General features: G+C 48.7%; 1 protein-coding gene across 2 annotated transcripts in view; it reads right to left on the reverse strand.

Moving 5' to 3' along the window:
• The window catches only part of PLXNA4 (plexin A4), a 309,259-nt gene that overhangs the window by 279,473 nt on the left and 14,931 nt on the right, over positions 1 to 14,855 (reverse strand). Inside the window, exon 1 of one of the 2 annotated variants that reach the window (XM_029073008.2) lies at positions 7,685 to 7,768. The exons of the other annotated variant lie outside the window; for it this stretch is intronic. The gene's annotated coding sequence lies outside the window, so the exon portion shown is untranslated. Of the gene's footprint in view, positions 1 to 7,684; positions 7,769 to 14,855 lie in introns of those variants that run through there. 2 annotated transcript variants of the gene reach the window in all.

A 14,855-nucleotide genomic window follows, 5' to 3' on the forward strand; every position in this document is an offset into this window, starting at 1 on the left:
AGAGTCTGTTAAAACACTCCTTCTCCCACAAACCATTAAGCTGTCAAACCGAGGTGGAGAGCAAGCCCAGCAAGAGCACATCCCTAGAATGCTAATAGCCTAAATGGCAATTATTCTTACTACTCTGGACAATTCCTGCCCCAACTTATATCGGCCCCAGGTCATCTTCCATGAGCTCTGGGTGCCGATGGAAGGGGAAGTGGGCTGGTGCGGGAAATAACCAGGGAGATTATGACTAGATAGAGAGATGGAGAAAGAGATAGTGGAGTGTTTTTTTCTTTTTTTTACAATGCAAGTGTCATTTAACAGCCTCTAGTTATAAACCCCTATCCAAAAAAAAGAGAGACAGCCTCTCCATAAATACCTCATCCACGTCAGTGCAATAGCCGTGTTACATACTTGAGTGCCATTTTCGAGGACACTTTAAATAGACCAACGACCGCTGCGTGCAATTTAACGTCTAAATGGGAGCTGCTGAGGCAGGCAGAGAGGCTGGGAGCTGAGTGCTCGCCTCCTGCGTTGTGGGTCCTCTCATATTTCCATCCCTCACCCGCCCACCGGCGCCTAGTGGAAGGTGCATGGGCCTGGGAGTCAGTGGACCTGGGTTCTAATCCTCGTTCCGCCATTTGACGGATGTGTCACCAAGGGCAAGTCGCTTCACTTCTCTGTGCCTCAGTCTTCTCGCCTGTAAAATGGGGATTCGATATTTGTTCTCACCCTTACTTAGACGGTGAGTCCCATGTGAGAGAGTCAGTCAGTCAATCGTATTTATTGAGCATTTACTGTGTGCAGAACACTATACTTGGGAGAGTACAGCAAACAGGCACATTCCCTGCCCACAATGAGCTTACAGTCTAAAGGACTGTGTCCAGCCTGATTATCTTGTATCTCCTCCAGCACTTAGTAGAGGGCTTGGCATACTGTAAAGACTTACAGCTACACCTAGGATCATTATTATTATGATTATGATGATGATGATGATGTTATTGTCCACCATCACTCTATCCCACAGAGGGCAGTCGGTTTCCATTTTCCAATATGTGGGCAGGGAACATGTCTACCTGCTCTGTTGTATTATAATCTACAAAGTGCTTCGTAACGTACGCTGCACACAGTAAGCATTCAACAAATATCAGTGATTGTCCAGACGTCAAGCCACAGCAGGAAGCTTTCATACAAAGTTCCCATTCTTCTGTCTCCCTCCTTCTGTCACTCACAGAGACAGAATCCTCCAGCTGCCCCTCCCAGGAACTGCAGGCCCCCCGTGAGACTCCAGGAGTTCCACAACTTTGCAGTCCACCTGGGGAGCTGTCACTCATGGAGAGGTTGACCATGAGTGAGTGACAGCAGAGGTTGACCCTGCCCCTCCCAGAGAGGCTGAACCCAGGAGAGGAGGAAACTCAGCAGAAGGCTGGGTACCTACAGGAAGGGAGCAAATTAGATGTACTTCCTAATAACCACCAGCCAAACTCTCCGTTTTCCCTGAGTTTTGGTCTGCTCTGACATTCCCATAGAGCTTCAGATGACAGGGATATTGAGGCCACTGGTCCTCAGCCCTGGTTTCCAACACTCCAAATTCTAGATTGTTTTACACAGTCGTGATGGGAAATGACTTGGAAACCTAAAATACTCAGTTCAAAATCCCACAACCTATCCCACCCACTAATCATAACAGTGGTATCTGTTAAGCGCTTACCACGTGCCAGGCACTGTACTAAGCGCTGGGGTGGATGCAGGTAAATCAGTGTCCCGTGTGGGGCTCTCAGTCTCAATCTGCATTTTGCAGATGAGGTAACCGAGCCCCAAGAGAAGTCAAGTGATCTGCTCAAGGTCAGACAGCAGACGTGTGGCAGAGCTGGGATTAGAACCCATGACCTTCTGACTCCCAGGCCCACGGTCTACTCACTATGCCACGCTGCCTCCCCTAATAGTAATAGTAGTCGTAGCCGTAGTAACTGTACTGGTTTTATATTTAGCATCCAACCCAATCTAACTGCCAGCACATGTCTCTGTGCCTTTGTCAGAATCAGAAAGGTTGTGGGGAAAAGACACAAACCTAAGACGAGTCAGTAGAAAAAGGAAAAACTGACATTTCACATTGGCCTTGACTAGCAGCTCTCCCAGACACTGATATACAATTTTCAAGTCAAAGATTTAGCTTCAGGAGGCAGGTTTTCAACAATTTCTCATTAGAAGTCCAATCCCAGACAACTCACTCCTCTTCTCTTCTTCTCGGTTGTCTGTAAAATGTCTCTAATGATGACTCTTTCTCTTCCTTTTTCTCTGTTTCTCAACCCCTCAACCTCACTGGAAGTGAATTAAGCTTTACCGCAAACAAGCAGCATGGCCTAGGGGGAAGAGCACAGGCCTGGGGTCAGATGATCCGGGATCTAATCCCGGTTCTGCCACTTATCTGCTGGGTTACCTTGGGTAGAGCACTTAACTTCTCTGTGCTTCAGTTACCTCATCAGCAAAATGGGGATTAAGACTGTGAGCCCCAGGTGGGACATGGACTGTCAACCTGATTAGCTTTTCTATACCCCATTTAGTACAGTGCCTGTCACATAGTAAATGCTTAGGAAATATCATAAAAAAAAGTCACGCTCAAGGAAAAGTGCTGAAAAAACAAGAAGGAGCACACCTCACCACAGGCCATTCAGATATAGTTTGGTTTCTGATGAAGAATTTGAGAATGGGGTGGCAGTGGGGGTCAGCTTGACCTGCAGTCACATTAATTTGGAATTAAAAATGTAACAAGACCAAGGTAAGGAAAAAGAAGAAAAAATATGTGTCAAGAGAGGGGCTGAAATTAAATGCTTCATCAAGGAAAAGGAGGAAATAGCTGGGTAAGAGAGGGTAAAAGAGAAAGCTTGGGGGTGTGTGTGTGTGTGTGTGTGTGTGTGTGTGTGTGTGTGAGAGAGAGAGAGAGAGAGAGAGAGAGAGAGAGAGAGAGTATATAAAGTATCAAATTAGCTAACTTTGAAAAAATCACTCCTGCTTCCCCCTACAGGGGGCTGGGAGATAAAAATTAAAGTAAAAAATTTCAAGGCAGAACTGCTTAATTTCATAAATAAATTCCTGGCAAAGTCCCTGATCTGAGCTGAACATGCTGCAGATAAAGCAAGGCAGCCCTAGCCGATTCCCACATCCTACTCACAATCTTGATTTGCGGCTGCCTTTTCATTCTCAGTTGCCAGCGTCCCTCCAGAGCTAGAGTGAGAGGGTGCCATATTCCCTGGTGGATTCCCAGAGCCCATCTCTCCGCTAGGCCTGTAGGTTTGCAAGGAAAGAATACCTCCAGGCCGTTTAAAGAACAGAAGGCATTTTGGAAATCTGCCGCCCCTAAGATACCTTCTCTGAAACCTCCTGTCCTAATGGATCCCCCTGAATCCCTCTGACAGCTTCTCTCAGCAGAGACACTTCCAACTAGGTTAGACACCCACCATGGGCCAACTGGGTGGAACAAGGCCGAAGTCACAGGGGAAGGGCCCGTCTTCCATCCTTGACTTGCATCTTCCTAGGACACGCGTGCCCATACACACACATATAAACACACACACACATAAACACACACACATATAAACACACACACACACACAACATTCCTCCTTCCTACACCACAACCTGTCTGGGGGATGCAATCAAATCAGTAGCATTTACTGAGCAGGATAGGGAACATACCCACTAATTCTGTTGTATCATACTCTCCAAAGAGCTTTGTACAGTGCTCTGCTCATAGTAAGCGCTCAAGGAATACCATTGACGGATTGATTGACTAAACACTGCGGGTAGAGAACTGTACTAAGCTCCTGGGAGAACACGACAAAGGTAAAAGTGGACAAAATCTCTTTAATTTCTCACTGGTTTTCTTTCCTGGTAGCAGCAGTGACAGGACTGTCTCTACCAGCCATTTCCTGGGCAAGATCAGTGTGGAAGAACAGACGCTGCTGCTCCCGAAGAAGCCGGGAAAACACCACGACCCAAGTGTTACTATTTTCCGCCAAGGCAGAAAAATTGAGAGGGAAGATGACAGAGATTGATGTTTCTTTCTCTTTCTCCCTTTTTCTCTTTCTCTCTCTCTTGCTCTCTCTCTATCTCTCCCGCTCCCACCCTCCTCACCCCAGATTGTATTCACCTCTCCAGTGCCCCAGCACAGAGAGAGAGAAAGACAGAGAGAGACCTAGATCCTCTCTAGGGGAAAGAAGTGAGGATCAAGTGTGTATGGCCTGAATTTGGGAAATTCAGTTTTCCAATGCAGGTTTTCAGTCAGCTTGATCACTCTCCTCCAGTTTGCCAGGCCTCTGAGTTCCACATGTTGCACAGCTGGAGCCCAATGAGTGAAGGAAATGGAAGGAAATGAAACAGCCAAAGGGGAAAGAAAAAAAAAACCCCACAAAATGACAGCAGTGGCTTTCTAGTGTTGGGCTTTCCAGCGGGAAGCCATTTCAAGAGTTTCTGGGTAAAGAACACTCCAGATAAGAGGATTGGGCTGGTGAGGAGCTCCAGTAACTTGGGGCCAAACATTAGTCTCAGAAAGATGATGAGCAGGCAAATGTTCAGAAACTGGCATGAAGTGTTTCTAAGATCTATTTGGAAGAGCCAAAACAGGGAGGGAAGAGAGAGAAGAGGAAGAAATGAGACCAAGGAAAGTGATTTCAAATGATTTAAGCATCTCTCTGAATGGGAAAACCACTGGGCCAGACATTCAGAATCAGGGGGGAAAATAAGATAACAAAAGAAAGTCAAGCTGAGCCACTCAGCTTCACTAGCAGAGAAAAGGAAGCAACCACAGAAAAGTAAAATAGAATAATTTAATAATAACTGTGGTATACATTTAGTGCTACTATGTGACAAGCACTGTGCTAAGGACTGGGGTAATAATAATAATAATAATAATAATGGTACTTGTTAAGCACTTAGTATACACCAAGCACTGTTCTAAGCACTGGGGTAGATATGAGTTAATCATCCATTCATTCAATTGTATTTACTGAGCATTTCCTGTGTGCAGAACACTATACTAAGTTTTTGGGAGAGTACAGTATAGTGATAAACAGTCACATTCCCTGCCCACAATGGGGTTACAGTCAATTTGAACACAGTGTCTGTCCCACTTGGGTCTCACACTCTTAATCCCCATTTCACAGATGGGCCCAGACGCCTGAAGTGACTTGCCCGCAGTCACACGGCAGACATACCCCGATTAGACTGTGAGCCCGTCAAAGGGCAGGGACTGTCTCTATCTGTTGCCGATTTGTACATTCCAAGCGCTTAGTACAGTGCTCTGCACATAGTAAGCGCTCAATAAATACTATTGAATGAATGAAAATAGTGGAGCTGGGATTAGAACCCAGGTCCTTCAGACTCCGAGGCCAGTGCTCTATCCACTAAACCATGCTGCTTCTCTACAATCAGATCAGACACAGCCCCTGTTCCACATGGGGCCCACAGTCTAAGAGGGAGGGAAAACAGGTATTGAATCCCCATTTTACCAAAGGGGAAACTGAGACAAAGAAAAGTGAAGCGATTTATCCAAGGTCACTCAGCAGGCAAGTGGGAGAGCCAAAATTAGAATACGGGACCTCTGACTCCCAGGCCTGAGTTATTTCCACTAGGTCACAAGAAACAGTGGAGAGACAGGGGCTCATTTTTGACTATTGGGATCAATATCAGAATCTCTTCAAGCAAGCCCAGTTGTTTGTTCTCTCCATTTTCCATTCCCTGTGACTGCTTCACCCATGGTGTGCATCTGTTAGCATCCTCAGGATAACAAAATGAGGAGATGTAGGAGGGTCGTACCCTCTTACCCACATGCCCAACACAATCTGAGTAGCTCCAGGATGCGTTTTTTTCCCCTCAGGACTGCCTGCTATTTGCAGGAACTGAAAAAGAGCCACCACAATGGCAAACTGGCCAGGACCTGACCTCCTAAGCAGCTGGGTTATTCTCTGTCTTCAGGACAGGTAGCAGAGGCAGCCACCTCTCTGGGTGGTCACAACAACGGATCACCAGCGGAGATGAAACTCAGTGTTCAGAATAGGCCAGCCAACCTGAGCACAAAGGCCGCCCAGGGGCCGGCGAGGAGCCTGGGCAAGGGCGGCCGGAACGGTGGACAAGGAGTCAAAAGAACAGAGAGGGAAAACTGGAGGCCGCATCCTGTAGAACCCCAGACAAAGCCTTCTCCAATGGCCGCTGGATGCTAGGGCTTCGGAAAAAGAGCTGAGTTACGAGGGAAGACACTGGAGAGTTCGAAAAAAAAGTTTTCGACTACAAAACATAAGCAGCTGGTGAAGTCATGCCATACACTGGAATGCGATATAGGGTGGCCACTTGTCCAGTTTCATACCAGCCAGTCTGTTTTCCAGCTGGCCTGCCCTCTGTCTGTACTGGAATTGGGTGGGCGTTGGCAAAGGAGAATCCGGTTATCCTTGGGAGCTATCAGCGGCTATCGTAGTGTGAAACCTCAGGTCAGGGAACCTCTTTGGAGAAACTAAGAAGGTCCATGAAGGCACGGGAAATGGGCAGTCACCCTCAGGTTATGACAGGGAGATTCAAAGCCTTGTTTCCTTCCATTACTTTCTAGTCTTAGGATACCACTGGGGTACGCTGGGACCCCCCGCCTCCACCTCCACACAAGGCAGACCAGCATTTGCTCTGAGCTGATCGTGTATCAGCCGACTGATTAATGGTATTTATCAAGCCCTTACTGTGTGCGGAGCCCCGCACTAAGCACTTGGGAGAGTACGATTCAAAAGAGTTTCTGGTCACGATCCCTGCTCTCAAGCAGCTTTCACTCTAGGAGGGGAGGCTCCTGTATTAATTATTATATATCAATAATATACAATAAATATATTATTTATTTATTTATTTAAAATAAATTACAGCTAGTCTAAAGATATGTTCATTAAGCGTTGTGGCTGGCGTGGGGGGGTGGCGGCGGAAGCGCTGTAGGGGAAAGCGGTGTGGCTAGTGGAAAGACCACAGGCCTGGTAGTCAAAAGGACCTGGGTTCTAATCCCGGCTCTGCCTCTTGCCGGCCGTGTGACCAATCCGTCAATCAATCGTACTTACTGGGAGTTTGCTGTGCGCAGAGCACTATATTAATCACTTGGGAAAGCACAATATAACAGAGTTGGTAGATACGTTCCCTGCCCACAATAAGTTTACAGTCTAGAGGAGGTATGAGTTTGTGGGAAATGATTCACCCGCATTCTCGAGTCCTCAGGTCAGAGTTGCAGTCAAAAACAAAGCCCAGTCTCATTTTCTCCGATCCAGGACAGATTTGCAAGCTTTCACTTGGGCAGGTCACTTCACTTCTCTGGGCCTCAGTTACCTATCTGTTAAATGGGAATTCATACTGTGAGCCCCGAGTGGGAAATGGACTGCGTACAACCTGATTGGCTTGAATCTACCCCGGTGCTGGGTACAGTGTCTGGCACACAGTAAGCATTAAGTAAGCAAAAAAAGAGGGAGAAATGAATATCACACCCCAAACACTGAAGCCCCTCATTTGGCAAACAGCCTCTGGAAGCTAGGTGTTCTGACTCCTTCAGCCACTCCAGCCTCACCCCCCGGGTGGGTGAAGGAGATAGAGCTTAAACAAAAAAACCCATTTCCCCCACAACACACGTCTTTGGGTCACTCACACACACTCACACCCTTCTTTTTTCCAGGCCCTTCCGTACCTCAGGATGTCAGTCTTTGCTGAAGATCTTCTCCGGCTCCACACTCTCTCTGTAAGCTCCCTCCATGCCTGCTTCAGCTTCCTGGGCCTCCCAATCTTCAGCTGGCCCCTTGGTCAGCTGGCCCCTTCCCCCACCCAGCTTTCTCTGGGCAAGTCCTGCCTAAGGGCTCCACCTCAGTGATCCGCACACGCCCCCTAGTCAACCTTGTCACATGATCTCTTCGCTTTCATTTCTCCCTTGCGCTTTCTATTTTAAAACCTTGCCAGCCTATGGCCCCTGGTTCCTGGGCAACGATAAACTCAGGGGAAGCAAACGCACAGAGCATGGCGGCTTCCAACTTCACCTCTGACCTTCAAGTCACCAATGTCTTACTTCATCCCCACCCCCGGCCACACACGCTTGCCTTGAAACAGGGCGGGCAAGGAAGAGAATTGTATTCTGCAGCTTCTTAATAATATTAAGTAATGATGGTATTTGTTAAGTGCTTACTATGTACCGAACATTATTATAAGCACTGGGGTAGATACGGGGTGATCAGGTTGGACACAGTCCTAGTCCCACATGGGGCTCACGGTCGTAATCCCCATTTTACTGACGAGGGAACATCACAGCACATCACAGCACAGAGAAGTGAAGTGGCTTACCCAAGGTCAGAGAGCAGACAAGTGGTGCAGCCGGGATTAGAACCCATGACCTTCTGACTCCCAGACCCGTACTCTATCCACTAGACCACCCCATTCCCGCTCAGGCCACAGGGTCCCTTCACTTCTCCTCTTGTTGAGCAGAGAAAGCAGCCCTACCTTGTAAATTGCTTTAAAAATCACAAATAAACAGTTCTGAGCACACGCCACACAATCACCCAGGAAGAGCGAAGATAGGCCAGTGACTCATAACCTGGGGAAAGAAGGAAGGGATTTGTCTCCAAGGGGGCTTCCTGACAGATGTTTTATTCTTTAATATACCTCGGCCTTTCTCTCCATTGGAGGAGAGGCTCAAGTCAAGCAACGTGGCCTAATGAATAAAGCACTGACCTGGGAGTCAGAATAATAATAATAATGGTATTTGTTAAATGCTTACTATGTGCCAAGCACTGTTCTAAGCACTGGGGTAGATACAAAGTAATCAGGTTGTCCCACGTGGGCTCTCAGTCTTAATTCCCGTTTTCCAGATGAGGTAAATGAAGCACAGAGAAGTAAAGTGACTCGGCCAAGGTCGCAAGGCGGACAACTGGCAGAGCAGGGATTAGACCCATGCCCTCTGACTCCCAAGCCCGTGCTCTTTTTACTAAGCCACAGAGGACCTGGATTCTAATCTCGACTCTGCCATGTGTCTGCTGTGTGACCTTGGGCACATAATTTTCTATATCTCATTTACCTCATCTGCAAAATGAGGGTTAAGACTAAGTCCCATGTGGGACAGGGACTGTGTCCAACCTGATTAGCTTGTATCTATCCCAGCATTTAAAACAGTTCCTGGCACATAGTAAGCGCTTACCAAATACGATTATTTACAAAAAAAACACAAAACCGAAAAAAAGAAGCAGAGAGATCTGGTGTGAACAGGTCACCTATCGTCTCAGCAGCCTGATACAGTCCTCTTACGGCCGATAAAGGGCGCCCCGGAGCAAGCCAGACCACCTAGCCTGGTACTGGGTGGGGAAGGAGTGAACCAGTAAGGAGCACACAACATTGTGCAGCATGTTCTGTTTAGCTAGGAAGCAGCATGGCTCAGTGGAAAGAGCATGGGCTTGGGAGTCAGAGATCATGAGTTCGAATCCCGGCTCTGCCACGTGTCAGCTGTGTGACTGTGGGCAAATCACTTAACTTCTCTGTGCCTCAGTTACCTAATCTGTAAAAGGGGGATTAACTGTGAGCCTCACGTGGGACAACCTGATTACCCTGTATCTACCCCAGAGCTTAGAACGGTGCTCTGCAAATAGTAAGCGCTTAACAAATACCAACATTATTATTATTAGCTAGGAGTGAAGAGGAGTTTGAGAACAACAAGTTCAATCCAGGAAGCAGCGTGGCCTAGTGGAAAGAGCACGAGCTGTGAATCCGAGGACCTGAGTTCTAATCCCAGCTCCACCACTTGTCTGCCGTGTGACCTTGGGTGAATCATTTAACTTCTCTGGGTCTCAGTCACCTCATTTGTAAAATGGGGATGAAGAGTGTGAGCCCCACGTGGGATATGGATAATATCCAACCTGAATAGTCTACTCCGGCACTTAGTATAGTGCCTGGAACATAGTGAGTGCTTAACAAATACCCCTTTAAAAAAAGAAATCCATGAGATAGAGAATAATAATAATAATAATGTTGGTATTTGTTAAGCGCTTACTATGTGCCGAGCACTGTTCTAAGCGCTGGGGTAGACATAGGGGAATCAGGTTGTCCCACATGGGGCTCACAGTCTTAATCCCCATTTTACAGATGAGGGAACTGAGGCACAGAGAAGTTAAGTGACTTGCCCACAGTCACACGGCCGACAAGTGGCAGAGCTGGGATTCGAACTCACGAGCTCTGACTCCAAAGCCCGTGCTCTTTCCACTGAGCCAACAGGGTAGCATTCACAGAGGGGTGTTTGTGCTTCCATTGGCGGTCTCTAACCTGGGACATACATATGCGGGGGGATGGAAAACCCAATAGGAGACTAGATTTCACCTTTCCCGGGTGTGATATGTCCCTGCCAACCAATGAGGCTTACAAGTCGTGGGAAAAACTCAACCGTGTCTTTCGAACAATTCCCAAAACAAGTACAGTTCTCACCAGACATCAAAATGAGATAAATAGGGCTTTCCATTAACCTACACCTCTGTACTGAAAGGGAAAAAAAAGCAACCCTCGTGTCACTCTCCCTTAAACGAATATACTAATTAGTGCATTAATAAATAGCTGAACGAAATCAATGAGACATGTAATCAAGGTCCGACCGAAGAGTCCAGTGTAGGTTGAAAGAGTAAGGGAGAGTGGAAACGGGGGACAAAAGTGAAAAAAGAAATCTTATTAGTAGGATTGTCAGGGATAGTAATACAAAAATCAATGTCCCCAACACCACCGAGACCCACCAAAGTGACCGTGGATGTCAAGTTAAGTGCTTTCCCCACCTCGGGCGGGCTGGCTTAGGGATAGGCGGCATGGTTTGAAGGAGACCTTAGGGAAGGCACACGTGGATCGGTGAAGGGGCTAATTGAGTCTGAAGAAACCGAGGATAAAGTACGCTCCGAAGTCACGGGGCAACTAATCTCCTGGGCCCAGGTGTGACCCCATGACCTGCCGGTCTACAGGTCACTTCAAGGCAGCTCTTTGGGCAAAGGTTGGCTGAAATGACAAGGATTGAGGGGGCTGGGCAGGGAAGCGGGGGGAGGTGGGGGGGGGGGGGGGCGGGCAGGGAACGGATGGAAGAGTTAGGAAAGGGACACAATAGGGTTTGCAGGCAGCTGGGCTGAACTCCCAGCTCTGGTCCTTTGCTACATGAGCGCTGATGTCGCTTTGCCCCAGGGGACTCATAACTGTGATGGATGGGCTCTCCTGATTTCCCAGGCCCTGATAGACCCATCAGAGAGGCTGGAGGCCAGCGGCGACACCAGTTCTGCAGATTCAATATCCATCAGTCCAAGAAGCACGGAGAGTGGACCCAGGCAGGCCCATGAAGGGGGAAAAGGAAGGACAATTTCACTGCCCATCTCCAGGCCAGGGAGGGAGGGCTTGGGGTAGGGGAGTGGTAAAGGTCACTGGACTGGGACCCAGGGGATATTGGGCATGGCATTCTTCTTCCTTCACGGGGCCCGAAAGGCCTAGACCACCCACCCAGCCCAAAACCGAGCTCTAGAAGTACCCGAATTCTCTAGAAGTAGCCATTCCTCAAGCATCTAACCTTTCCTGCTTCCCAATAACTTCCTCTCCCTGGCTGGAAACTCCTTCCCCATGTGACAGCTCCTGATAATTAGCCATTCCTTCCTTAGTGTCGCTACGTCTGGGAGGGGGAGGGGGTGGACGTGTGTGTCTCCCGATCAGAGCCCCACCGGGTATGTCCTTGCAAGGGACACGGTCAAGCAGCATGATGTAATGTGCAGGGTTTAATACGGTAACTCATTCTGCACCGCCTCGAGCCCAGGAGCTCAGATGCCGGCAGCCCAGGCCCGCTACAACACCCAGGGTGCTTGGGGACAAGAATCCCCCGAGGAAGCCCCGGATACAACAGGTGGAGACTCCTGACACCAAAACAAGTGCCTCTTTGGGATCCCAGAAAATGGGATCACTAGAACCAGTTAGGTCCAGCGGTGTGAGGCCAATACCACTGCTCCATGTGAGATTCCTTGGGAGTCCTGACTTGGGGATCCTACTGCATCTGGTGTTCCCCAACACCCAGAGTCACCAAGTTCAGATGAATTTCTCCTGGGGGGCTGCCAGGCGGAGCCCAGGGTGCTATCAGCTAGTCTGATCACAGCAGCAGAGAACTGGGAGTCAGGAGATCTGGGTTCTAATCCCACTCTACCATTTGCCTGCTGTGAAACCTTGGACGAGTCACTTTACTTCTCTGACTTTCAGTTTCCTTTTCTGTAAAATGGGGATTCGATACACGTTCTCCCTCCCCCTTAGATTGTGAGCCCCCTGTGGGACAGAGACTGCGTCCAATTTGATTATTTTGTACCTACCTCCGATATGAGGTTGGCACAAAATAATCACTTCACATATATCAAGTTGATGATGATGATGATTGTTGTTAGCAGCAGCAGGTGCCCAAGTTACATGATATATTGGAGCTTCGAGCCAGCAGGCTTCAGGCAAGGGTGAACTACAAATACCCTGGAGCCGTCTAACATCTGCCCACACTCTGCCATGCGCTTCCACCCCCCTCCACCCACTTCCTCCATCCGCAGTGTCTCCCATCTACACTTACGGCCCCGGATTTGGGATAAGACTTAAATGATCGGGAGAAGCAGGAACAGCAGCCACCCAGTGAGAACATCACATCAGCCAAACTGTGGCTGCAGGCCCTAGGAAAACACAAAGGGTGTTTGATGTGATCGGTTAACAAGATAAAAGGCTCTCACCTACTGCCCTATTGTAGGTCCGTGGGCACAGGGCCAGAATGTAAACGCGGTCATTAAATTTAACCCGGCTGCTAAAGCTGTGAGTGGGCCTGGCGGCCCAAGGCTGCAAGGAGAGCAAGGGACCACAAGGTCAAGTCTGTTTCAGGAGATCGTGACCATCCATGGGCAAGCCCGAACCTCCCCAACAGTTCTGGATAGTGATAAATAATAATAGTATTTGTTAAGCTCTTACTTTGGGCCAAGCACTGTGCTAAGCATCAGGGTAGATACAAGATAACCAGGTTTGACATAGTCCCCGTCCCAATGTAGGGGTCACAGTCTAAGTAACTAACCAACTAACGAACGAGAAGCAGCATGGCTTAGTGGAAAGAGCCCGGGCTTGGGAGTCGGAGGTCGTGGGTTCTAATTCCATATCCGCCACTTAGCAGCTGTGTGACTTTGGGCAAGTCACCTAACTTCTCTGTGCCTAAGTTACCTCATCTGTAAAATGGGGATTAAGTCCAGGAGTCCCACGTGGGACAACCTGATTACCTCGTATATATCCCAGAGCTTAGAACAGTGCTTGGCACATAGTAAGACCTTAACCGATACCATCATTAGCATTATTATCATTATTAAGTAGGAAGGAGAATGGGTATTGAGTCCCCATTTTATAGATGAGGAAACCGAGGCCAGAGTGACTTACCCAAGGTGACACTGCAGGCAAATGGCAGGGCTGGGATTAGAACCCCTGACTCCCAGGTCATGCTGTTGCTTCCCCAGGATATGCCAGCCCTTGCTCTCCAGGCTTGCAGCTGGGTCTCTCTGGGGCCCTCAAATTGATTTTCTGGGATAGATCCAGCTGCAGATCCTCTTACTGTCATGGAATTTACAACATCATAATATAATAATAATAACAAATGAAATAGCTGTTTATCTAACCCTTTCTCAACACCCTCTACAACATCCTTCCTTCGCCCCCGCCCACCCTCGGTCCGTTTTGGAGGTGAGAACTGTCCTGCCCAGCCCAAAGGAAGCCTCTCCAAAGGAGGTCACGGTGGAGTGAACTCAGCTGGCCTGGTCACTTCCCCCAGGCTGGTTAAGGGGCCAGTAGGTGGAGGATATGCGCTTGCAGGTATATGGGAAAGGCCCGAATTCCTCCTGAGAAACTGAGATCGTCGGGGGACATCTAGGTGCTCAGATCAGCCCTAGCACCAGGGAGTATCTGGCCCCCCCTCTCTCATTAATACTTAAGGGCACAGATCTCTGTCTCTCGGGTTCCTTCATCCTGTTCATCCTAGGAAAGGGCTAGGGTTTCACTGACCACACAGTCCTAGAGTCTCCCCAAGATAGGGCAAGACAAAAGCACCATCTAAGAGAAGAGTGAGCATGGCTCAGGGCCTCAACGGTAGCGAGTTCTAATGTCCCACCACTGCCTTGCAGTCTAACCATGTGCGGGTCACTTCGCCTCTCTGTATGTGCTCAGAGGACATGTTGCTCACCAACCTCCTGGGACTCTGGAGGACTCCGGGGGCCTCTTCGGGACAGGAGGGCAGTGTCAGGGAGAGGATGCCCCACAAACCAGCCCACCTGAAATCACAACCAAGACAATGCCCAAACCCAATCTCCCTTTGGGCCGGGGAGCGGAGGAGCCCCAGGGCTTAGCAAATCCAAGAACCGGCAGAAGTGAGGCAAGTTACGGCAGATACACAAATGAGGCATGTGCACATTTACACATCCCTGCCCTCTGTCTGACCTTCACCCACTTCTCCACATTCTTCCCAAACACCACTAGCACTCTGCTGGCCTCCCAGGCGCCTCCCGGTGACTCACCTGGTCCAGGAAGCTCATCTGGAGCCTGTGGCCAACTAGCCCAGATTCTGACCGGTTTCTGCCTGGCCTCCCTTCCTCATACATTCTCTTCTCTCCGTCTCTTGTGACTGACCTAGGTGGTCAGAGGGGACACAACAGATCTCAGAGCTGAGAAGCCTGTGCTCTAACAAACCTCTAGGAAGGCAGGGTTTTGCAGTCGGATGGAAAAGAGAAAAAGTCTGGGCAATGTGGGAAGACATTGCAGATGTGTAATAGGCCACAAATCTGTTTCAGACTTGAAGGACTTGAACACTTTTCCCATTA

The sequence above is a fragment of the Ornithorhynchus anatinus genome, chromosome 10 (genome assembly GCF_004115215.2).
Source record: "Ornithorhynchus anatinus isolate Pmale09 chromosome 10, mOrnAna1.pri.v4, whole genome shotgun sequence".
In the NCBI taxonomy this organism is placed as follows: Eukaryota; Metazoa; Chordata; class Mammalia; order Monotremata; family Ornithorhynchidae; genus Ornithorhynchus; species Ornithorhynchus anatinus.